The sequence below is a fragment of the Mustela nigripes genome, chromosome 9 (assembly GCF_022355385.1).
Source record: "Mustela nigripes isolate SB6536 chromosome 9, MUSNIG.SB6536, whole genome shotgun sequence".
NCBI classification, from domain to species: domain Eukaryota; kingdom Metazoa; phylum Chordata; class Mammalia; order Carnivora; family Mustelidae; genus Mustela; species Mustela nigripes.
Window position 1 is genome coordinate 41,702,628 of NC_081565.1, and position 25,959 is coordinate 41,728,586.

The following is a 25,959-nucleotide window of genomic DNA, read 5'->3' on the forward strand; positions in this document are numbered from 1 at the left end:
GAATTTCACTCTGCACAGAGGATTATTCCATTCTTGGGGTAAGGTAGAAATTCTACTTTTTAGGAGTAAGGGTTATAATCAGTATCTGTCTGCCAAGAAGCCAACTATACTTCACAGAAATTGAGAAATGCTGGTTTTGGAAAAAGGAGACTGTCGGTGAATCAGTTTACCAATGTGCACTGACACCAGGGAATGAAACAGAGGCTTTCGACATACAAAGACTTACAAGTCTTATAGATATGGGTTTAAACCTTACTCTACTATTTACTAGCTGTGTGATGTTAGGTAAATTGCTCAATATACCTGAGCCTTATAAAATTGGAATAGTAATATGACTTGCCTCATGAGCTTGGTATGAAAGTTAATTGAGAAATGTATGTAATTCACATACGCCTGCATGTAATATGCTTGTATGTCCCATATATGTCAGCCTGATTATACCACACCTGCCCTATAGCAATTATCACCTATTGTTATGATTATTATTATGCTTTTCCAGAATACGTATCTGAGATCCCAACAGGATGTTTTATTTCAGTGCTTTTTCTCTCACCTCCTCATTCCTCAAAGAGAACAATGACTAGAAAACATTGGTTGGGTAAATACTGCATTATCATAATTACAATTTCCCTGAGAAAAGTGGCTTGCAGTTTGAATATTCAGCATCATAATTACAATTTCCATAAGGAATGTAGAACAGTTATTATAAACAACACAATAATCACTTGGTCCATAAGGGAGAACAGATTATTGGGGAAGCAAAGAGGGAAAAGAAGCAAAAGCCTATGTTCTAATCAGCATTCAAGAAGAGAAATACAGAAACCTGAGAGTAAATTATAATAGCCTCTTAAAATACCCTTGTCTGAATTTATCAAAAACTCTTATCATGATGGCACATTTCCATGGGTTGATTAATTGCTGCCTATATGTTTTCTTCTTATATGCAATTTAGTTTTATCATTTTTATTAAACATCCCCTCTGTACTTTTTCTCATTGTCATTGATAATTGCTTTGCCTCCCCAAATTTTAAAAAGCTAACTATCATGAAGTACAAAAAGCACAAAACATTTTAAAAAAGAAAGTATTTGGGGGAGAAAAAGTTTTATCAGAGTATTTCTCTCTTTACAGTTAAATGTGTCGCCTTTGTCAAGGAAAAATGGGTAAAATTTGTTTTTTTTTAATGTTCTTTTTACTGTCGTGTTGCCTTAATTGGCTTTCACTTAAATTTCCTTTTATTTTTCTTGTCTTTTTATTTTTTTAGGTGAGATGAGAAAAACAAAATGCAGCTTTCAAGGTTGGTACTTTTCATGATGTTTTAAGATGTCTCGTTAATATGAAACAGTATAAAAGAAGCAGAGCAAAATAAGTCCTTAGCATCTCACAGATAGTGATTAGAGGACATTATGTCTTTATTTTTTGTACTTATAGATGGAAAAGTACAACAAAGATTGTAACAGAATACAATATAGCAATCAAATATTATCCCTGATTAAATCTTTGTTAAAATTATAAAGTTGGAAATATTCAATATTTTTCTACCTCATCCATCTATTTATCCATTTACCAAGAATCCTTTATCATTATATTACCATTCCATTTTTTTCACTGAATACTTATTACTTACATATTGTGCAGAAGTCCTGCCATCCGATTTTTCAATAGCTATACTTCGGTTCACCTTCACCATTTTCTCAATTTCACAGCTTCCAACCCTTGTCACTGTTTCTGGCAATAAACCTTCACCTCTTATCATAGATCTTCAATTTGGCTTGCTATATTTGATATAGGAGCAGTCTTTCCATACTATTGCTCAGCCCCCAAATAACTGGGGCAAAAACAAAATCAATAGTGTGGTAATAAGGAAGTCTTCTCTTTACATAGTGATGCATTGTGTAATGTCCTTCAGTTTTGTGATATACATTAGTATATGTAGGTGATCATCGTATAGTTTAGAAGTGTATCTATATGCAGTAGTCCAAAATACCAGCTATCCTTCCTCAAAATCTAGTGTAATAGTTCTTTTACCTTGTCAGTGATCTAAAGACTCTCTGACCAAGAACAGGTGTGTTACACTAGAAATTCAAAAATGAACAAAGCAGTCCAGATGCACATGAATGGCTCTTCGTAAAACAGCAGTGGTAGATTGAAGCAGACTTCAGGAGAAGCAGAGACTGAAAATTTTCTGCTGAGCAACTGTTAGTGAATGGAAATTTGATAGTAGAATAATCCTTATAATAAGATGGGTAAATATTGTTTTAACTTGGAGGGCTATTTTATTGTTTCATTTTAATGAACAATTAGTATACTTATTTTACTTTGTAAATTTTTTTTAAATTTTCAGAATACTTACTTTAAAAAGACCTTCTCAATTATTCCTTTACTATCTTTGATTTCCCATAACACATTTTTAAAAAAAATAAGGTCCTGAGGTCCTCAATAGAAAATTCCTCTATCAGGGGTGCTTTCATAAACTTAACTGTGATAATTGGGAAGGGACTCTAGTGTCTGTCTGCTGATCTAATTTAATTTAACTAGCCTAAATTAAAATAGTCTAAATTATCTCTGCCATCAATCTGTTTAATTATAATACTTACTGGGAGACAGTGAATAATGGTTGAGAAATTGGGCTCTAGAATCAGATTGCCTGGGTCTGAATCCTGTTTACTCATCTACTATTTGTGTTTTGGGTGAACTTATTAGCCAGTCTAATACTTGATTTCCCTAGTTGCAAAATAAGAGAAAAAAGGATTGCTTACCTCATAAAGTTGTTGGGGAATAAATGAGATGATGTATTTACAAATCACATTGGCATATTGTAAGAATGCAGTAAACGATAGTCGCCATTATTACTTTGTTTCGTGACTATTATCGTAAAATGTTATTATAGAGACAGGCAGCATATTTACTTCTGTGGATTAAACTTCTTTCATGGACTTGATCTTTCATGTTTCACCATCAGAGATCTATTCATTCTATGGTCAACTTTGTTCCATGTGAAAATATGGGTAACCTGGGATTGCCCATCAAACGGTGACATCTTGTAACCAACTGCATCTACTTTTTTCCCAAATATAAGATTTTGATAAATGTCACCAAAGTGAGGGAAATAAGTAATATGAAGTGGTTGCTGTGGGGAGAAGAGAAATTATAGTAGCAAGAAAGGAGTCAATGCTTCTAAGAAGAGGTTTGGTGCCGACTTTTAAATCTTACTCATCCAGAAACGAGTGTTGTCTGTGCCTTTGTGTGCAGAGTCCCTTCATTCATGATGCTGTGAGGACTGACGGATAGAAGAGAGGCTGCACATTGGTGGGAAAGAGAAAATACTGAGGAAAAGTTGGAAATCCTTCTTCCACAGTAGTAGAAGTGTTAGGAAATCTAAAGTCACAGTGGAAGAGCAATAGAAGGGATGAAACTAGAGCCCCCTCCTCCTGGAGAGCTCCGTAGTGTTGTCTGTATGTATTGTCCGTATGTATCAAGGTAGATGAGGAAGGTCAGCCTTCCCTCAATTAGAGAGCCAGTGACCTCACACCAGGTCACTAGTATACAGGCTTCAACTAACAGCAGCCTCTTGGTTCTGGAGCTCCTGGTGAGCCCCAAAGCAAGAGATCTGAGAGAAAAGATCCCACCTTGTTCCGACTCCCTGGGAGAGGCAACAGACTCCAGAGTCCACTGGACTGATGCCATAAGGGGGAGAAATTTGCCAACTTCACAGACAAGCTCCTGAATTCATTCTGACACATGTTCTGGCAAGCATGTAAACATGTTAAACTTAGACTTTCTTTAGGGAAAGACCCCTTTCTGAACCATTGGAGAAAATGACATTTCCAATTTAGTCTCATAGAAATTGCCCCAAGCAATGCAGGGTAGTACTAATTTTTTTAAATATTTTATTTATTTATTTGACAGAAATCACAAGTAGGCAGAGAGAGAGGAAGGGAAGCAGGCTCCCTGCTGAGCAGAGAGCCCAGTACGGGGCTCACTGCGGGCTTGATGCGGGGCTCACTGCAGGGCTAGATCCCAGGACCCTGGGATCATGACCCAAGCCGAAGGCAGAGGTTTTAACCCACTGAGCCACCCAGGAGCCCCTACTAAAAATTCTTAATCTGGCCTCTGAGCTAGCAAGATTCAAAACCAAATTTATACATAATACACTTGGATGAAGGGAGAGTGTAGCTCTGTACAACGGTTCTCATATGATAGGGTTTGAAACATTACTGGCTGAAATGAAATTATGCTCCCTACACTGGATTCCACAGATAAATGGTAAAACTTAATGACCTCCAATCTTGTGGATGGAGAGTCGTTAAGGAGAAATAAATAGAAAAAAAATTATTGATGATTTTCAGAATCATCTCCAGGAAATACTTATATATTTGATTGAAGTGCCCCATTTTTGAATCTACTGTGACATCCAGTCTATCCCTAAAATATCCCAAGGACATTGTCACTTATATACCCGGTATGTAGGCCTTTTTGATGGCTTGATTCAGCCCCAATAGGTATACACATGTCACAGTTGTGAAAAGGAGTCACAGTTATAGATTTTTAGGTCTAAAAATACTTGAACTGTTATTCCTTTTAGTCTTTTTTTTTCTTCAGATAATGAAATTCAGGCCCACAAAGGTTAAGCAACTGTTTTAAGTCCTTTAGCTCACTAGTGACAAAATAGAGACTATAATCACATCACTTAATTCCTTCGTTATCATCCCAGACTTCTTAATAAAGAAGATAGAAAGGTCTTCTGTTTGGGGTGGAATCTATTGCTGAAACACTGCATATGATACCATCCTGTTGACTAAAACTGTTATCTCTTCTACTGTTAGGCACTTCTCAAATCATCTTACTTCTCTGACTATATCATGAATTCCATAAGGGTAGAGCTTATGGCTACTATTTCTTTGTATTTTTACCATATTTGTAAGGTCCTAAATAAATATCATGCAGTTTATTTTTATTCTAAACCTTGTCAAGAACACTGAACCCCTACCTGTCTTCCAGCTCACTGAATTCCACTGACATTTGTAGAAGACCAGGGGCGGGGGTGGGGTGGGTGGGAATCATACTCCTTGAAGGGGACCAGAGAACAAACAATATTGTTGGGTTTGGGGTGAATTTCCTTTTGTTCTGTTTTTGCCAACTCTGCTACAGGAATGGAGAAATAATAAATAGATCAAAATCATCTCATTGCCAGTGTGTGTGTGTGTGTGTGTGTGTATACATATATATGTATTAGAATGTATGTGTACATACTTGTGTGTGTGTGTGTATATATGTGTGTGTGTGTGTGTGTGTGTATATTAGAATATGAATGGGGGGCGATCAAAAAGTATCATTTAAACATTTCATTTAGCTGGGATAACTTGGGTTTAATGATTTGCAACCTAAACCATCAGAAGTACTAGAGAGGAAAGAGAGGACCAACTGAAAATATGAATGTATGTTTATCTCCTTAGCAAATAGCAAGGAGGGTCCGGAAGCTAAGTATTAAGAATGGACTCAATTTTTTTTTTAATACCTATGAAAGGCTACAAGTAAAAAAAAAAAAAACTAATTTCCTTTTTATTACAGATTCTGAATCTAATTTCCTTTTGTCCTTCCTGTGTATTTGAAAATGGGATGTAGCTCTTATTTCCCTGTCAGGGATGTTTAATATTTTCACCTTGGGAGCTTTGTGTTTAGATTTGAACCCCACAAGTGCAGAAGGCTGTAAATTACCTATTTTGCCCCAATTCTGTGTGAGTGTCATTCAAAGAAACACAGATTCGATGATGGTTATTAATTAAAGAAAAATTCCAGTGTTCATTCGGCTCTTTCAAAGATGACTTAGGGTGATCAGATTTATCAATCACAGCAACCATTTTCATAATTCCCTTCCTTGATCCGTGCTTTCACAATGCAGTGATCCGAATCTTATCACCTGTCAAACCATTGAATTCCCCTTAGCACGTGTTCTTGCAGTTTTTGTTTCGCATCTCTCACTCTGCTTTTCCCCCCAACATTTTGTACTGTAGTTTCACCTAGTCTTTCTGCCTAAAACCTTCCCTCTGTCCCTTGTACTTTTCTGATTTTATCTTGGCATATACTCCAGGCTTTTGATGAGAGAAATTAAGCTAAGGCAACTAAGGCTTATCATTACTGGCTTGACAGTGCTTTCCAAGTAACTTAACATACCACATAAATAAGCCCAATTACTCAAAAAGACGTTCATTCAGAATTAGCAGACTGCAGAAATGCTAAGCGTATAGGAATGTTGGCAGATTTTGTCCTAGCTATATAGATTCTGTGTGTGACTGCATAATACATGCACAGTACATGTACGTATGTGCACGTGCTCAGCAGTAAAGGTGGGGATGAGTGAAATAGTGCTGTTAGGCAGAGACAGCATGCATAGTGAACGCAGCAATGGACTCACTTCTAATTGAAGGAAGTGATAAGGCAGGTGATTATTATTAGTATGTTATTATAGTATAGCATTATGTGGTTTTGTAAACTATGAAGCTATATTACCTTGATAAAACTAAAAGGTAAATTTAAGTGTATTTTTAAAGAGTCTATCTATCTATCCATCCATCTACTTGAGAAAGGGAGAGAGAGAGAGCATGAGCAGAGGGAGGGACAGAGGGAGAGCAGGAGGGAAAGCAGGTTCTCCACTGAGCAGGGAGCTCAGGACCTGGGGTCCCCCAGGACGCTGGGGTCACGACCTGAGCTGAAGGCAGACACTTAACCAATTGAGCCACCCAGGTGCCTCTAAATATATATTATTTTATAAACATATAATATATTTTTATCCCCAGTGGTACAGGTCTGTGAATCGCCAGGTTTACACACTTCACAGCACTCACCATAACACATACCCTCTCCAATGTCCATAACCCCACCCCCCTTCTCCCAACCCCCCTCTCCCCTCCAAATGTATTTTTAAACATAATTTGTAATTTATTCTAGCTTTAAATCCTGGCCTTGGGGCGCCTGGGTGGCTCAGTGGGTTAAGCCCCTGCCTTCGGCTCAGGTCATGATCTCAGGGTCCTGGGATCGAGTCCCGCATCGGGCTCTCTGCTCAGCAGAGAGCCTGCTTCCCTCTCTCTCTCTCTCTGCCTGCCTCTCCATCTACTTGTGATTTCTCTCTGTCAAATAAATAAATAAAATCTTTTAAAAAAAAAATAAATAAATAAATCCTGGCCTTGCCACTTACTTGGGGAAATCATTTCCTCCTCTTTTTTTTTTTTTTTTTAAGATTTTACTATTTATTTGACAAAGAGAGAGAGCGAGAGAGGGAACACAAGCAGGGGGAGTAGGAGAGGGAGAAGCAGGCTTCCCACCAAGCAGGGAGCCCAATGCAGGGCTCAATCCCAGGATCATGACCTGAACCCAAGGCAGACGCTTAACGACTGAGCCACCCAGGCGCCCCTCATTTCCTCTTTTATTGTTGGTTTTTTTTTTTTTTTTCTGATTTGTTTGCTTAAATACTGGGCTTCATTTTAATTCTTCTCATAAAGAAGTTAATTCAGGTGAATGATCCCAGTTTAATATCTGATGAGTGAGTCCTCCAGTATTCATATTATTTCCCTCTGAAGAGGCTGAGAAACGTGTTTGCTGTTTTCAAATATCAAAAGAAATTCGATGTGGGAAGAGAGATATGATCAAGCCTATGGTTCCAAGTGATAATATAAGAAACCAGAAGACTCAAAGAAACATATCCAGCTCAATGTAAGAAGGAGGAACATTATTGTAAAACATGGCTGTCCTGGAGCACAGTTAGTTTGTGAGTTCCTCCATAGCAGTCTTTTCTTTTTTTAAGATCTGTTTATTTATTTGGAAAAGTGAGAGAGAACAAGTTGGAGGAGGGGCAGAGGGAGAAGGAGAGAGAAAATCTTCAGCAGACTCCCCACTGAGCACAGACCCTGGCTCATGGCTTCATCTTACAACCCTGAGATTGTGACCTGGGTCAAAAACCAAGAGTCTGCTGCTCAACCAACTGAGCTATCCTGGTGCCCCTACGGTAGTTTTTCAAACATAGCCTGACCATCATATAACAGGGGTTAAATACGGAGGGAACACTAGCACTGAGAGGTCAACCAGTTTATGTTTCAGGTTCTTTTTCCTAATAAACTGAATGATGCTATGCCTGGCTTCTACTCCAGAAATGCAAAGACCACAGGGGAAGCAGGCTGTAGTGGGTAGGGTAGCTGCAGAGACTACAAGAGAAAACAACAGGTTTTCACTGCTTTAAGCAGTAAGAAAAATGTAAAGAATTACAACAACTGGAGCCAAATTTGACCCCAGATTTAACATTGTGAAAAGATCAGAGACCCCATAAACAGTAAGGGGCAAAGTTCCAGCACCTCATCTGAAAGCAGCACAGCTCTAGTGGGAAAAGTCTGGTTCAGGACTTGCATTGTACGATGGACCACGTGCTTTCCCAGGCACACAGACCTCCGCCTGGGGACACCTTTCCTTTTCCTCCTCTCTCCCTGCCTCCTAGGTCTCCGGACTAGCCTCAAACCGGGTATAGCTCCTATAGAAAGAAGAGGAGGGGGAAAAGCAAAAAAGACTCATGGCAGGTGGAGCTTTATACCCCCTCGCCCTTGTTCTTAATCTTTCTTTACTCTAAACCCCCCAGTAGCTGGAGAAGCTTCCTCTGGCCTCCTTTTACTCTCTCCGTTCCCCAGCTTGGCTTTCTCCTAAGCCCTGACAACTCCCCTTTTGCTCCCCACCTCCTACCTCTGTGATCACCTTTTACCCAGGTCTTTTGGAGCTCCTTTTTAGGACAAAAGTATGGCCCCAGGATCTTCTGTCACAGGGTGTTGTAGATTTGCTTTCTGGTAATGACTGTTTGTGTATTACAGGGACTGCCTCTGCAGCCCAGATGCAGCTCTTAGCTTTTAGCCATATTTCAGTTGGCCACCCGATACCTGGGCGATTAATTGCAGTTAATTAGTTCCAGTTAACTTTTCACATGCTGATCCAAGTGACATATCCATGTTCTGGTCCTGGTCTTCCCTACCAAACTCCCTTTTGTTCTAGCCAAACTAAACTCTTCATGTCTTCTCTCCTACGAATGTCCTTCTGTCTTAATTCCTCTCTGGAACACACTGACAGTGGATTCAAATATCTCTTCCTCCTCTGTGCTATCTTCTTATACTCCCCTATTCATGCCTAAACAGAAATCCCTGTATTTCCGGGACATTTGGCTATTACTTCTATCATAACATCTACTGTGTTGTGTTTTCACTGATGTCTTTATGAGTTTATCTTCCCTACTTGTTTTCTCAAAAGCACACTATTCTTTTTGGTATTCATGGTACCTAGCATCTTGTGTGATTCACAGCAGGAATCAATGTTGTCTGAATGAATAAAATAAATAAGTAAATGAATGAGAATATATACTGTAGCGTGAGCTTTTTTAAACAACTGATCTAAAGGATTAGTCATTAACCAGAGAAAGCTTCAGTAGGCATCTTGCACATCTGGACAATTGTAATGCAAAATATTTACTTAGAAGGCAAAGACATACTCTCTTTTCCTGTGAAAGTATAAAAGAATTTTTGTTTCAAGGAAAATTACATTGAAAAAAAAAAAACTGTCTACAGTACAAGAGACTAAGTTTCTATCTTCAGGGACATTCTCTTGTCTTTTTATATTACAAGAGTGAACGAGATTTAAACCGAGCAGCCAGTGTGATAATGTTGCCAGACAGCTAATAAAGAGGAAGATTAGAGAGTTGTATAAAATGGCAGGTGCCCTGGCAGAGTCTACATCCTAGGCATTAAACACAGAACAAAGTGAGGCTGTTTTCTGAGGACCACCAAAAGTGCTTGGTGTCAGCTTCAGCCGCATGGTGCCATTCTGACTGTGGTGCTCATCTTACTGAAAACAACACAGAAAAAAGCAAGCAAGCAGCCTCGGATGGTACTTGGAACACAGAGAGAGCATCTGAGACAAAACCAGACTCTCACAAAAGACAATGAAGAATTATTTCTAGTCGGACACTTACAGAAGACCATCCTTCGCTTTCACAGAATAGATCCTAACATCTAATCATGTAAAGCATCTCAAGGAGTCATCTTCAGAGGGAGTCCGCATTTTACAGCTCACTTTGTATTCCGATCTCTCACGGAGCTTAGAATCACCACCATTTTAAGATAGAAATGAATCGGGTGTTTTTTCGTCTGGTGACTCATGTGACTACCAGGGATCATAGCCATTTTTATCTAAAGAGCAAATACAGAAAATGCTTCACATTTTTGTACCTATCAAATATAATTACAAAGATTATTTTCTCTTTTGAGCTTTCTTTGCCAAAAAGGCAGCCGTCTTCTCTTTGGAGATAAAGGCAATGTGGGGAAGACAGTATGAAAATGGGCTGGAAGAGAAGCACAGAGCAGAGAGACAGACCGAGGTGACGCAATAGAGAAGGGTCTAGGTTTGGAAAGGAGGAAGGGGGAGAACCATTTCTAGCCTTACCAAGTGCTAAGTATTGTGTGCTAAGCGCTTCACAGAGAATATATTATTGCAAGTATTTGTCTAATGTGAATAACTCAAAGTTAACAAAAATACTATTGTATATAGCACAAAACATTGTAGATAAGATTGCTTTTATATATAAGGTATTAATAGCTGCAGAAGGGCTTACTGGTTTACACCAAAAATCTCAAACAGCGTAGCATAAGATCTTTCAGGTCTTAGGCTTGTGAGACAAATGCAGGAGTCCAATTTATTTGTGAGAAAGGAGGCTGAGTTTACAAGGGTATGAAACTCCCTAGCCTTCAATCCATATTAAAAAAAAAAAAAAAAAAAAAGGCCTCATATAGTTACATAACATGCTAATTATCACACAACAAGAATTTAAATGTGTCAGTCTGCTCAAATCCACACAAACATAACTGTCAACCTCAAAGACACCTAATGAACATAGAACAGAAGTCTCAGAAATTTATCATGAAGACAGTAGTAGGGTTTTTTTTTTTTTTTTTAATGTACAGTTTGTCTAAAATAAAGGATTTTCTTTCAGGTGAAGATGTCCAACTCGTTTGTCTAGCTAGTTAATGCGAGCGAATGGATTGATTGGTGGGGATGATTCATTTGTGAACCTATCAAAGTTCTAATAATGACAAAGTCCCTTTTATAACTGGTGGTACTGAGTTTTTTCATATTTTTAAAGAAATCCAAACCTCTGTCAGTTAGCATGACTATTCCCTGAAGGCTTGTTACCGGGAGCCAAAGATAAGATACGGCCTGGATTGGTTCAGAGGGAATTACATCCCAGCAGAGGGGTTGTCCGTTATCTGGTAAACAGCTGCCGATTCATCCCGGTTTCTGGTTTTCTCACGGACTATTCCTCCTCTCCATTTTCTCATCCTTGCTTTAGTTCTCCTTCCCAGTAGGACTGTTGTTGTAGGTCATGGTTATTTCATTACTCACTTACTTGAGAGTCAGCTGGGTGTAGGCTCTGGAGATGAACGATCTGGTTTTGAAGCCCAGTTTGCCATTTGCTGTGTATTCAATCTTTGGACAAGATCACCAGCCTTGAATTTTCTTGCCCATAAGATGGGGAGGCAGCTTAAGAGTTCATGAATATTCGGGGTGCCTGGGTGGCTCAGTGGGTTAAGCCGCTGCCTTCGGCTTAGGTCATGATCTCAGGGTCCTGGGATCGAGTCCCACATCGGGCTCTCTGCTCAGCAGGGAGCCTGCTTCCTCCTCTCTCTCTGCCTGCCTCTCTGCCTACTTGTGATCTCTCTCTGTCAAATAAATAAATAAAATCTTAAAAAAAAAAAAAGAGTTCATGAATATTAAATAGGAAGACCTCTTTATCATGCTTGATGGGTAGTAGATATTTAATTGCTGTTGTTACTACAGTTATAGGATCATGCTGGGTTGGGGAAGAGATATGAAAGTGGTTTCCGAACTTGTAGACATTCTCTACACTTTGTATGTATAAGCAGTTCCCTTGAGTTCTGACTTAGAAAATAAAAATGCAACAGACATCTCTTTTGCTCCGATGCTGGGAGAATTAGAACCAAATTAATACTGTCAGATTTTAAAAGTTTTCAAAACACTGTTTTAATTTATTTTCGTTGCTAGAAGAATTAGAGTCCCATGCAAAGCTGAGTGACTTTTCCTGCCAGCTTAGCTCTTCTGTTACTCAATCTTTGTTCTTGCTTTACCTATAATTGTACAATGTTCCTTTGCATATGACTTCTATATTCTCTCAAATCCTTTTGAAACAAAACAGTGAAACCCTCACTCAAGCCTCCAGGAATTATGGTATTAACATTTCTCTCTTACATTCCTCTCCCCTTCCCTCCTCTTCCCTTTGTTTCCCTTCCTTGCCCTTCCCTTCCGCCTCTCCCATCCCCTTTCCCTCTCTCTGCCTTTCAACACCCCCTCCCTTCCCCCATCTCCCTCCTCCCTCTACCCCTGTCTCAGTGGAATGATCCTTTTCCTTTGGTGTATACCAGCCATCTGTGGGGCCTTTCTAAAGTTGCATATTCCCATGTCCAACTCTAGAGATTCTGAGTCTATGAGATCTGAGTGGAGCCAGGGATCTGCACCTTTTTAGTAATTACTATTCATCCAGGACATTCAGATTTAGGTGATATGGTACTACTCTTTGATAAGCAGGTAGAAAAGAGATGGAAATGAGTCTGGCTTCTAAAACAAGCTGTCACTATCTGAGTGACCTTAAAAAAAAAAATCACTCAATTTGTCTATGATTCAGTTTCTTCATCTTTAAAAGATACAGAATGATAAATATCTGTCTACCTAACTCATAACATTGCTATAAAAATAAATGAAATAATATCTATAACAGGAAGAAAAAAATCTATTAAGTAATTAAATGACCATCTAGTTTCACAGTCTAGGAATGGCATAATCTGACTTTTTACAGGCAAATAGCTATTTTGGTTTGAAAATCAAGGCCCTATAGATGTGACCTGACCATTCTAGATTGAATAGATATAAGGGATCTTGGATGGTGTAATTAACCCTGAGTCATGACCCATTAGGTTGGTAGTGGCTCCAGCATTTTTAAAACAGAGTAGAATAGAATGGCATAGGATAGGATAGGACAAGTTAAAAACTATCACAGCACATTGCCCACAGGAGAAGTTTAAAGTACAACGTCTCATATTTAAATATAGTTGGTTTTGTGCTATTCTGTATCCTTCCCCCTGCCGAGCTTACCCCTATATATTCTGACTTGTGTTTAGAGATCATACTTAGGAATGAAAGAAGTGAGGTTGTGGCCTGTGTCAAAGACACAGCACGGCAGCATGAAAATGGTGTCCATGGGTGAGATTGTGTGAGGGAATCCAGAATATGGAAGAGAATTGCCCTCAGAGTTTTGTTTTGTTTTGTTTTTTTAAGATTTTATTTATTTATTTGACAGACAGAAATCACAAGTAGGCAGAGAGGCAGGCAGAGAGAAATAGAGGAAGAAGCAGGCTCCCTACTGAGCAGAGAGCCTGATGCAGGGCTGGATCTCAGGACCCTGGGATCATGACCTGAGCCGAAGGCAGAGGCTTTAAACCACTGAGCCACCCAGGCGCCCCTGTCCTCAAGAATCTTATGGAAGGTCATGTAGAAAAGAGTTCTGGAACAGTTTTACTTGGAAATAAGTAAATAAAATATCCTAGAATACTGGGGAAGTTGGGCAGTCAGCCTTGCGGGAGGACTCTACTTTGCTGGAATTACCCATTCTTTGGTGTACAACCCAGTCCCCTTTACCCCAACTACCTCTACTGAAACCAATGTCTAGGGCTGTAATAAAAGATAGATTCTTTCTATCTTAGGTTAAAGGAATTATGCTCTAACACCTGAAAGTGAGCTCTGTAATTTAATTTTTCCCATTAAAACAAAAACAAAGCAACAAAAGCCCATTGTTCTACTAAGAAGCTAGGTACAGTTCAAGTAATAAGTTGTGTGCACTATTCAGTGTTTACAGTAATGACCACCATTTTATACGTGCATATGATATGGTAACATATCATAGGTTACAACTAGAATCTCTGATCTTCTAGAATCCTACGAGAAAAGTTTTAGTGTATATGCTTGATAGATGATCTTATTTAAGTTCAGAGAGATTAAATAATTAACCTCAATTCACATGAGTAGGAAACTATAGAAGCAGGCCTAGACCTAGGCCTCTACAATCAGACACTCGCCCTGCATCTCACTGCCTCAGTGCCTAGAGAGAACCAGGGCTTATGGACTAGTTTTGGAAGGTCAGCACCATACAGAGCACTGGTTCTGAGAGGAAGGTGTGCCTGCAAAGTCAAGCAGGTAGGCAAAGTGAAAGTGTTGGGCATTACTCTGTCAGATTGTGCTGGAAAGTCTCAGTGTCTCAGCGTCTCCATTTTATAACTATACGCGCTGTGTATGCATTGGGCCATTTTCCTCTCTGGATTCTTTTTGAGGAAAAAAGCAACTGCTCATTCTTTGGCCTTTTAAGTGTTAATTTTGTGTCATGCTCATAAATCTGTTTGCCTCCTATCATCTAAATGCTAGTGACTAGGATGAAAAAGGCATCATGCTAAAAAATATATTTCTGATTATACAGGGAATATAGTTAGAACAGAGATTATTCCATAGATTTTTTGTAATTGCAGAGCTGGGGTAGGGCAGGTGTGTACCTATCTGAGAGGTAGAGTTTACTCTGGGATTAATGTTTTCTTTTTACTTGTTTGCATTTTGCAGTTAAGAAGGTTGATGTTAATTCGATCCAGAAATTTTACTCCTGTGGAAAAAGGCATCCCTTGGAGGGAATACAGTATCCTCTGGACAATTTATCCCCCAAGTCTATTTGCTGTGCATGTCCTGTGGGGGTTGAGGTGAAAGAATGAGGCAGCTGTGATGGGCTGTCAGAACCCTGGCATCTGGGGATCTTGCTCCCCAGTTCTCCTTGACATTGCACGGCGGAGAGCCGTTTGCTCACTTGCCCTCCTCAACTAGGAGCCATGTAGGATGTGTTCTCCTTGCAGTCGATGCTTTTGGAAGCAGAGTTTGGGGTTAGGTAGAGGAAATAGGCAACAGAATTGTGGACTTTCAAGGGCATCTAGCACATGAAAATTTGCATTCTGTGATTCTCCTCACTCTCCCTGGTTCTCTGAACAATCTGAAATTAGCAAGCCTTGACAACAGCTAATGAGAATGAACACCCTCACACAGATTCCCCTTTTGCAGCAATTGGACTGGATTCAACCTTTACAAGACAGGCAAATTAGCCCAAATAACCCCTTTCTCGAATGAATAAAAAGATGTCCTCACCTCACTCGGTCACGTTCTAAGAAGAGGGTCGGCAAAGAAGCTGAGCTGTAGTAATAGACAATAGTAGCTAAGACCTCCTGAGCATTTACTGTGATGCAGTAGTAGCTAGTACAATGAAGAGTAAAGACTATGAGATGCATAGTCTTCACATCAGCCCTGTATAGCCTGGGTACCGCCACCACCTTCATCCTCAGCTTCCCTGTTCTATACATGAGGAGACTGAAGCACAGAGTGGTTACATTTTCTTCGTTTGGCCCACATACCTGCTCCTGGGGTTACAGGCCCAACTCCTCCCTGAATCTCTCTCCCCGTTAGAGTAAGAACAGCAAAGCGCACCTTGGAATTCTGAGCTTCCTTGCCACAGGCTGTCATCCTGAAATCCGTCAAAAATGTCATTGCATTTGGGGCACAGTACCTGGTGAGCCATTCTTTCCATTTATGACTGATGAGTTGAAAAATAATGAGTTAGAGTCTGCTACAAACAAGGCACCCTTATGCTTGACAAGAAATATTGCCTAGTGGCTAAGGTGAACCCCGGAGCAGGTCTTCTAGATTCAAATCCAATTCCTGGTTGTGACCCTGAAGAAGTAAGTAACTTCACGACCCTCAGTTTTTACAGATAATCATACCTTCCTCATAGGGTTGGTACAGGGATTAAATGAGTTAATTAATGCAAATCAATTAAAATAGTGCCTGGCCCAAAGTAAGAGCTTGGTAACTTTTCTTGTTTCAGTGACTACTACCCTGTTTTCCAAGCAAAAACAGGAAAATGGTTTTGAGAGTTTGTTTTAATAGTCTAGATGAGGAGAGAAATATATTACTTTGAATCCATCATTTTTATGAAATTAGTTGAGATTTTAAAACATTAATAAAAATACCTACAAATTTTAAAGCCTTTAATTAAGTTACCCTTTTGTGTCCAGGGAATGCAAATAGACTTTTTGAATTTCTTAATGTGTTTAATTAATTTATTTAATTGATATTACTCATATGAATCAATTCCTTACTAGGTTCTGGGAACTGTGAATGAAAACTCTTGCACAAAATTTGTAGCATCCTTGCCCCATGAGTGTTCCCCACTCTTCCAACTCATTGTCTTTTTGAAAACATTAACATGAAATTATAATTAACACTGAACCTGTCTATAAGTGATGCTGGATAATGCAAGAAAAATGATACCTCATTATTGTTTGAAGTATCGCTTACTACATTTCTGCAGTTCATTTGCTCAGTTAAAAAAAAAAAAAAAAGTCATCCAAAGTGAAAATGTTGCTATATGATTATATGAATCCCAATTCTTGCTTATATTAAATGGATATAATTGTTTGCAGTCAAAGAGATGTCTCACTTTTTTAAAATATTTTATTTATTTATTTACTTTAGAGGGAGAGAGAGAGCAGCAGGGAGGGGCAGAGGAAGAGGGAGAGAGAGAATCTCAAGCAGACGCCACACCAAGTGCAGAGTCTCGGGGTTTGATCTCATAACCGTTAGATCGTGACCTGAGCTGAAATCAAGAGTTGGTTGTTTGTGCCACCCAGGCACCACGAGATGTTTCCCTTTTAAAACACAGCAAATTTAAAGTTCTCTTTTGGTGTGACTATTTGCCATATGAGTAAATCAACATGTCGATGATAAGTGTTATATACAGTGTTTCTAATGCTGAATATTTCCTCGACTTCTAAATTAATTGCAACCTACACTGTATAATGAAATTATTTCCTTGAAAAGACCAAGGAGTGGCTGTCCCTCAAGTAAAATAATTTTTGTTTGATTGTGTTCTTTCTGTCGCTGAAGGACTTCTAGAGGCTTACACAACAGAAGACTGCTTTCTAGTTGTTCCCATTTTACAGATGGTTAATTTAAAACTTGAAGCATAAGTACGCTCAACTGACTTGGCAAGCTTGAAAGAGCCAGACATTAGAAGATTTAAAGTCACTTCATCTGTTTCAACTACTGTAATCCCGAGTATTCTCCAAGATCTCTGCTTCTGGAATAGATGACACCAAATCATATATTCTGTTCCAGAATGAATTAGTGCCATATTCATTGAGAGAAATTGATTGCATAGGAGCCCAGATATTTTTATTTAGGGAGTTATATACAACTTGATTTCAAGTTAGTGTATAGCACATTCAAAATTCTTAGAGCATTGGAGGTTTTTAGCTCCCCTTCCATATTTTTTGTTATAGGACATAATGTCATCACTTAGTGAATGAAATAAACCTATCCAGTATTCCTCCAGAGGTTAGAAATAGTATCTAATAGTAAGAGCTGCTAGGAGAAAGATTTCAGCTTAATACAAGGATGAACTTTCTAATAATTCAAGTGGTCTCTAAATAATTCTAACATCAGATATGGCCCGGATTTGGGGGGATTTTTTTTTTCACATACCACCAAAAGGTGGTGACTTCAAATTTGTTCAGGGAAATTCTAGATACTTTTTTTTTTTCTTAATTTAATCCACCACGATCCTAAACTGTTCTTGTTACTTTGTGTTTCTATATCAATTGTAAAATTGGTTTGATAATTTCCAAACTATACTTGATACATGATTACTATTACTACAGTGAATTTGTAGGTCAAATTCAGAAGTAGTAAACTTTGGAACTATTGAGGGTTTTTTGGTGTTGCTGTCAATATGGATTTTTTCTGATAAATAGACATAGTATGTCTTTCAAAAAAAACCACCTAACAGTGCACTAGTGACCACTTGTCATGACCACCTGTCATGGGCTTTCTTCAGGCAGACGCCGGGTGATTAACCCTTCGGAATGTGGTTCAAGGGATAACTCAAGTGTTTGGACTTTTGATTATATGATATCTATATTCCCATATAACTCCAGGATTCTATTGTGATTGTGGAAGTTTTTATCTGGCCTAAAAGTATTTTCCACGAAAAAACAACTGCATAGTGCAGTGGCTAAAAGCACCAATTTTATGATAGAACCAGGAAACCTGGGATCTGGTCTTTGCTGCCACGCACCAGCTGGATGGCCTTAAGGCATTTATTCAGCTTTCCCACAGTTTCTCTAGCTGCAAAAAACAAAATCTGTTAAGTGAGCGGTGCAGATCAAGTACATACATGTTTAAACATCTTCTATGTTCCTAATGTGAATTGGGTCCGAGTCTAAAGAATTGGGAGGCTGTGTCTTTCAAAGGACAGGGAGAAGAAGGAGAGATGAAAACTCGTTGGAACTAGAGAACAGCTGTGATCTCCAATGGTTTGTTTTAACCTCTGAATCTAGAATGTCATCTGTCCACATTGTTGCATACTTAGTTATGACAGCCAGAAACAAATACTTTGGGGACAAATGTATGGTGGTTATGGCACTTTCACAACGGCGTGGATGAGGGGCTTTATGATTGATTGCTTGCTTTCAGAGATAATTCCGTATCTATCACCAGATCAATAGCTCTTTACAGACTCTAGAAGTGATTAAACATCTAACTAAATACTATAAACACCGTTGTCATTTCCTGCAAACCTGTTTTCGATCACATAATCTCTCAGTTCATATTTATCCCTCACTGCCAGGCCGGATTCAGCTGACCGGTAAAGGTTGTCTTGCACAGTCGTGGGGCATGACGGTACTCATGCTTGTGGCAATCAATTAAAACTCTGGTGATTCGGGGAGGCTGCTTCTCCCTCTGACCTTCTTCTCTCTCACGCTCTCTCACTTTCTCTCAAATAAAGAAATAAAATCTTTGAAAAAAAATTTTTTTAAATAAATTTAAAAAAATAATAAAACTCTGGGGATAGCTGTTTCCTCTTCACGCACGTGGACACATGCCTTTCTGCAAGCCCACGCTTCCCAAGGAGTACAGCATGAGGTTTACGTGCTGAAACTACATGAAATGAATCTTTCTTAGCCTGGGGTTTCGATTCTTCACTGAGAACCCTTGTGGAGCCTGCCGATCAGCATGCAGGGCAGAATTCCGGAGAAGCACACAGAGATCTCTCGGGACCTCTATGCATCTGTAGAGGGAGAAAGGCTCCATGTATAATTCTGCAGACCCAACCTCACTTGCTCTCCTCAGGAAACCTTTTGTTACCTCGGTAGTGAAAATAGATGTCTGTTTCACCTGCTGTCTAATACCTTTCAGTAGAGAATGCAAAAAAATGCTCAGCACTTTACTTCAGGGGTCAAATGTTACTTTGGAAAGGATAACTTTTCCAAACAACACACACCCATACGCATAAGGAGCAGAGATACGTTTGGGATCAGAGACAGGAAATGTATCCTGGAGCAGTAAGAATCAAGACAAGCAAGTAGAATTATAGATGTGTGTGCGTTAGACCAGTATAGTGACAAGACCAGTGTCCTCGGCATTAAAGTTATAGTGAATTTCTCTTTTTGTTAAAGGCAGCTTCAGAATTTCCTGGGTAAGTCCATTGGCACCATTTAGAAGTGAACACATTTCCTTTGGGATGTGAGTTAAATCATAGTGTGAACAGCTGCATCCCCATGGCTCCCGTGACAGTACAAATTCAGCAGTGCAAAGCAGGAAGGGGCTTGGGTTCCAACTGGCCTTTCATTTTCTACGTGGTATTGTTAGCTTCTATCTGGCTGCTCTTAGCCGCTGACAATGTATCTGGTATCAGATTTATTGTGAATTAGTAAATGATAGACATAAAGTTAAATTAAAAGAGTTTTCAATAGGAATTTATCTATAGTAGGACAATTTTTTTTAAAAAACCACTGCAAGAAACTTACTCTTGGAAATGCCTGAGTTGTTTTCTATTTGGTCAAACAAGGAGATAAAATTTGTGTGGAGCTATCTTATGTTCTGGGGGTTGCAGATATTTGAAGTGGCAGAAATAGGGCTCGACAAATATTGGGGTTTTTAAAAAAAGAATTTATTTATTTATGTGAGAGTGAGAGCATGAGAGGGGAGAAAGGCAGAGGGAGAAGCAGACTCCCCACGGAGTAGGGAGACCAATGCAGGGCTCGATCCCGGGACTCTGGGATGATGACCTAAGTCGAAGGCAATTAACCAACTGAGCCACCCAGGTGCCCATCAAACATTGTTTTAAAAATACATTGCATCCTGTCTGTCTTGAGTGCAAGTTTTGGCATTTCACTACCGTTTTAAGATTTCGGTATTTATGACTTGAGAGAATTTAAAAGCAAAACTGCATTTAGATTTCCAAAGTTTTAGAACCTCTAAAGACAACTCATAATCATTGTGTTATGCAATTTTAGAGTCATAGGGTGGCATTTATTAAAATGTTTATGGGCCTACACCTTATTTGCTTTATATTTCTTTGAGTAATAAACTTATTTTCATATTTAGCCATAAAATAAAGCAAAATGAGTAATAATGAGCATCAGAGCATCTGGTTTGCTCCTTCAGTGGAACATGTGACTCTTTTTTTTTTTTTTTAAGATTTTATTTATTTACTTGACAGACAGTGAGAGAGGGAACACAAGCAAGGGGAGTGGGAGAGGGAGAAGCAGGATTCTTGCTGAGCAGGGAGCCCAACATGGGGCTTGATCCCAGGACTCTGGGCTCATGACCTGAGCCGAAGGCAGACGCCTAATGACTGAGCCACACAGGTACCCCGGAACATGTGACTCTTGATCTCTGGGTCATAACGTCAAACCACACATTGGACGTATAGAATGTACTTAAAAAAATAATAATGAACATCAACACATCCTTATATTTCCCAAATTCATTAGTGTGAAGATTATGCCCCCAAAAGAGAAACCTTATATATTTAAAAAAACACAAGGACAAGTCTTGATAATTCTAATCAGAACTTTTATGATATGAACAACATATAATATATTCATGAAAAGATTTCTTTTGTAGGTCACAATCCTTGTTTATGTTCAATGTCTCTATAATCCTATGATTTATTTACATAGAGACTTATAAAGTGCTTATGCTTCAAGAATAACGTATTCCACTTTGTTGAGGATCAGTGTCATACTTTACATCGAAATCCTTTTAATCGGGTATTTCCATAAATGATAATGTTTAGTTACCTCAAGAGGAACAACACAAAGTGGAAACATCCTTGAGCTGGGCAGGAGACTTCACTCTTCTCAGTCGTTTATACTTGGGGCATTTGTAATACTTGTTCAGTTTCTGTCTTCCCACTTGAGTGGTTCTCAACCTTGAATGCTCAGTGGAATTATTGCATACCTTTAACAAAACAGTACTGATGCCCGGATGGCACTCTACAAATTCTTATTTAGTTATTCCTAGAGTCAGGTCTAGATATGGAGATTTTCAAAATCTAGTAATCTACGTTATTCTAACATTTACCTAAGAAAACCATGCATTTGACTGAAAGTACAGTGAGGGAAGGGACCTTCTTCTCAAGGAATAACTCATTGTCTGGCACAGAGTGGACTCTACATATTGAATGGATGGATGGATGGGTGGATGATTTGGGGACCTTCGTGGATCTTGTGTTTTCATAGGTGTAACAAGTAGGCTGATCTATATATCTCTTCATTTCATTCAGACAACTTACCTGAGAGACTACAGTAATATGCTATCTAGTCATTATCTCCTAAATTAAAAAAATCTTAATGGTTGCAACTGGGATGCTCAACATACCCAATAAAGTCTGTAGTAAGTTAGTAACTTTCACTAAATTAACTTATTAAGTTACATATTTTATGAAAACTTTTATTTTTTTATTTTTTTAAATATAACCATGAATTAACATGGTATATTGTGATATATCTGTTTGTCCTTCCTTGGAAAACAACATGAAGTTTATATTTTGCACCTGTTAACTTTTAGTTTCTGATAAATTAGAAATCTGTGGAAGATGGCTTCAGTTATCCAAATTAGTGATTTTTTTTTTTTGTCTAAAGAAGCTATCTTGTATCAGTCTTTTCCTTTGTCAGATATATTACAATATTTAATTATGATTGTTGTCACAATACATTTATTTTGAGGGGTTGTTTACATGAAGTCTACTGCTATTTTTTCTTTAGGCAACAATTATTTTAGTTAATCCTTCCCCATTGCTACCACTGAGGAACTGGCAGTCTCAAGAGTCACAGAAACATTCAATTTTTACACTTAATGATGCCTGTTCGGAAAGTCATGGGTATGGGCCACATATGAAATTATATTTTAACAATGAAAGTCAAGAGAGCTTTGATTTGATGAAAGAGTATTGGACAAAACTCAAATATTAGTTCAGTGCAAACTGTGGTTTCATTCAAGTCTTGTTTCATTTTGTAAGTCATCCTTTGGGGCACCTGGGTGGCTCAGTAGGTTAAGTCTCTGCCTTCCACTCAGGTATTGATCTTGGGGTCCTGGGATCGAGCCCTGCATCTGGCTCTCTGCTCAGCAGGGAGCCTGCTTTCCCTTTTCTCTCTGCCTGCCTCTCTGCCTACTTGTGATCTCTCTCTCTCTGTCAAATAAAGAAATAAAATCTTTAAAAAAAAATTAAAAAAAAAAAAAGAAAGTCATCCTTCAAAATGCCCCAGCTTTGTGTTATTTTGGAGGAATTAAACTTGATCAGCTTCAATTATAATTACTACTTGATAAGCCTGAAGGATTGAAACTAGGCAGCTGTGCATTACCCTATAGTTGAATAGGTCCTAATAGTAGGTTGATGTGTACTAGTTAATAATATTGGCCAGAATTTTCCAAACTTTGTAGGTTCATGATGCCCGCCCCTGCCCATAGTGTCTCAGTAATAGGACAAAAGAGATCTTTAACAATTCATTTTACCACATGTTTAGACTTAAATAACTTTCTCAGGATTTAATTCCTAACATCTTGGTAGCTAGCTGAAAAAATAATGCACATAAATTAAAAGAAAAAATATTTAATTTCATTCTTAAATATCCATAGTCATTTACTAACCAGATGTTTGTACTTGTTGGACATTACACAGTTTCTCAAATCTTAGAATCAGATTGGATGCTATAACCCTCATTTCTTGTTCCAAATTGATTCTCAAGTGGTACTTGTTTTTTATCGTATCTGTAATTAAAAACCCAACTTCACAAAGATAGGACATCATCAAAAGGAAGGAAGCAAAGTTTAATGTTGACACTGTGAACTATCACCAGCTAATAGTTTGTGCAGTACTTAACAGTTGTCTATTAATATTGTATTTCCCTTGAAACTTTAAAGTAATTTATGGCACTTTTTTAAATTTACTGAAATGCGCTGAGGTGCTTCCATGTAAAGTTTGGGAACTGTGGAGCTAAACTATTTTCTTTTTTTCTTTAACTATTTTCTAAATTACCCATACTTTATTCTGGAGTTAACTATGTCAAATGTTGGCTACTGGGATCTAAAACAACATGGATTACAAACTAAATTTGCTAAATCCTTGAGTTTTTATTAGCTGAAATCATTAAAAGAAATATTTTCCTTTTTGAGAACAGATATTGGTACCACTTACTCATTTAAGGATTTTAAAATTAATTTTTTTTTCCCTGAGAATATAGCTCAAATTTCAAGCAGACAAAGTTCATTGAATGCAGAAAAGCAAAGAGGAAAGAATAAAAATAATCTCCAATCCCACCATTCAGGAATAGACATCATCAATATTTGTGTGTATATGTATCCAGACATTTTTTTTCTTAATCATAGATGAATAGATATACACATTTTTATTAATTTTGTTTATTTATTTGACAGAGAGAGAGATTACAAGTAAGCAGAGAGGCAGGCAGAGAGAAAGGGGGAAGCAGGCTCCCCACTGAGCAGAGAGCCCGATGTGAGGAAGGCAGAGGCTTTAACCCACTGAGCCACCCAGGCACCCCTTTTTATTAATTTTTTATAAAAATGGTTTTATATCATCTTCTAATGTACTTAATTCACTTAGTCACATAAACCATATATTTTAGATATGTATATATACAAATAAACACACACATAGACATATATATGTATTTGTAGGGAGATAGATAATATATATATATTTGTGTAATGTATACATATATATTCATCCCAATCCATATATTTTTATACATAGATATGTATAAAATGTGTGTGTGTACATTAGATGTGTGTGTGTACATTAAAAACTTCCATGGCTGCATGGTATTCCACTTTTTCGTTGTACATTATACTACATTTCATTTAATCATTTTCAGTTGTTGGATATTTGGATTATTTTGAGGTTTTTTCATTATAATATACTAGGTACTAAAAGTTTTCATAATCAAGCAGTTGTCTGATTATTTTCTTAGGGAGCATTATTTAAGTCAAATTACCTTAAGGGATACATATATTAGAAATTCTTCATATATTACCAATTTTATCTCAGAAAAATTTTATAAATTTGCTTTGTAAGTGACTCCAATAATATTTGTTCATAATTCAATCTCTCCTCACTTATTTAAAATGTTACTTTCACTATATAATAAATTATTAATGGCCACTTAGTTAAGTCTTTGCATTTTGTGTTCTTTTCCCTGAATCTTTTTGTCTACAGTGGCTCAGTGCTATGATTATTTATGTTTCCTTTACAACTGACTTCAGTCTACCATAATATGCTCCAGCTACTCCCCCTGCATATTTTATTAATATGTCCTAGACTAATCTCATCTATTGCCATGCATTTCACCTGTAATGTTACCTTCATCTCCATCTTCACCTCTCATTAAAATGCCTTTAGGATTTTAGTTGTAATTGAATATCATTTATTAATTAATTTTGGGAGAGATCTGTACAATACTGTTTTTTCATAGAGAATTGTATTTTCTGTCTACTTATTTCCTTTGATATTCCTTAAACATTTAAAAAAATTTTAAACCTATCAAGCTTAATTAAATTTTTATATTTTTGTTTTTATTATGAATATAATTTCTCAGATGTATTTTCTTAAGAATATCTATTTGGTTATAATTACTATATGTACAAAATTGTTTAAAACACTTCAAACAAGTCATCTTGCTAAACTAGTGTTTTGGCATTTGTACCTCTTATTTATGCTCATAATGCATACCAAATAATAAAACTGATACTGATAAAACCGATTTTTGACTTATTTTGGAATACGTCTGGTATTTTAGCATTAAAAAATCTGCAGTTAATTTCATATAAATACTTTTTCAATTCAAATTTTCTTCTATTACTAAAGCTTTTTTATTTTAATATTTTTATGAGAAGAGCCTTTTCAAATGTTTTGAGAATATCGATATATATCATATTTACTCCTTTGCCTTTTTAATATGAAGAATTACTAACATAATACATCTTTAAAGAGAATATTGCTTTGCATTGCTAGGATTAAACCTTTTAATCAATGTATTATTCTTTTACTATATTGCGGGATGATACTCAATTTTCTATTAAGATATTTGCACATGTAATCCTAAATGAGTTAGTATTTTTTTCTCTTTGTATTTTACCATTTTCAGATTCTAGGTTTTCTTTTAGATCACCTTCATAAAATGAATTAGGGAAGTCTATATCACCTGATGCCACAGTAAGAGTTGGCAAATTATGACCCACAGGCCACCACCTGCCCACCACCTGTTTTCGTAAATAAAGCTGTATTGAAACACAGCCATGCCCATTGGATTACATGCTGTCTGTGTCTGCTTTCATCCTGTGGCAGCAGAGTTGAATAATTACAGCAGAGACTTCATGACTCTCAAAGCCACTATATTTTTATTATCTGACCTTTTACAGAGAAAGTTTGCTCTCCCTGATCTAAGATAAAGTTGCTTAAGGTTTCGCCATCCTTCAAAACT

At 37.7% G+C, this 25,959-nt stretch overlaps 1 protein-coding gene across 1 annotated transcript in view; it reads left to right on the forward strand.

The window, feature by feature from the left end:
- LINGO2 (leucine rich repeat and Ig domain containing 2) overlaps window positions 1-25,959 on the forward strand; it is a 512,233-nt gene that overhangs the window by 113,952 nt on the left and 372,322 nt on the right. Inside the window, exon 2 of the mRNA XM_059412274.1 lies at window positions 1,263-1,295. The gene's annotated coding sequence lies outside the window, so the exon portion shown is untranslated. The remainder of the gene's footprint in view (window positions 1-1,262; window positions 1,296-25,959) is intronic.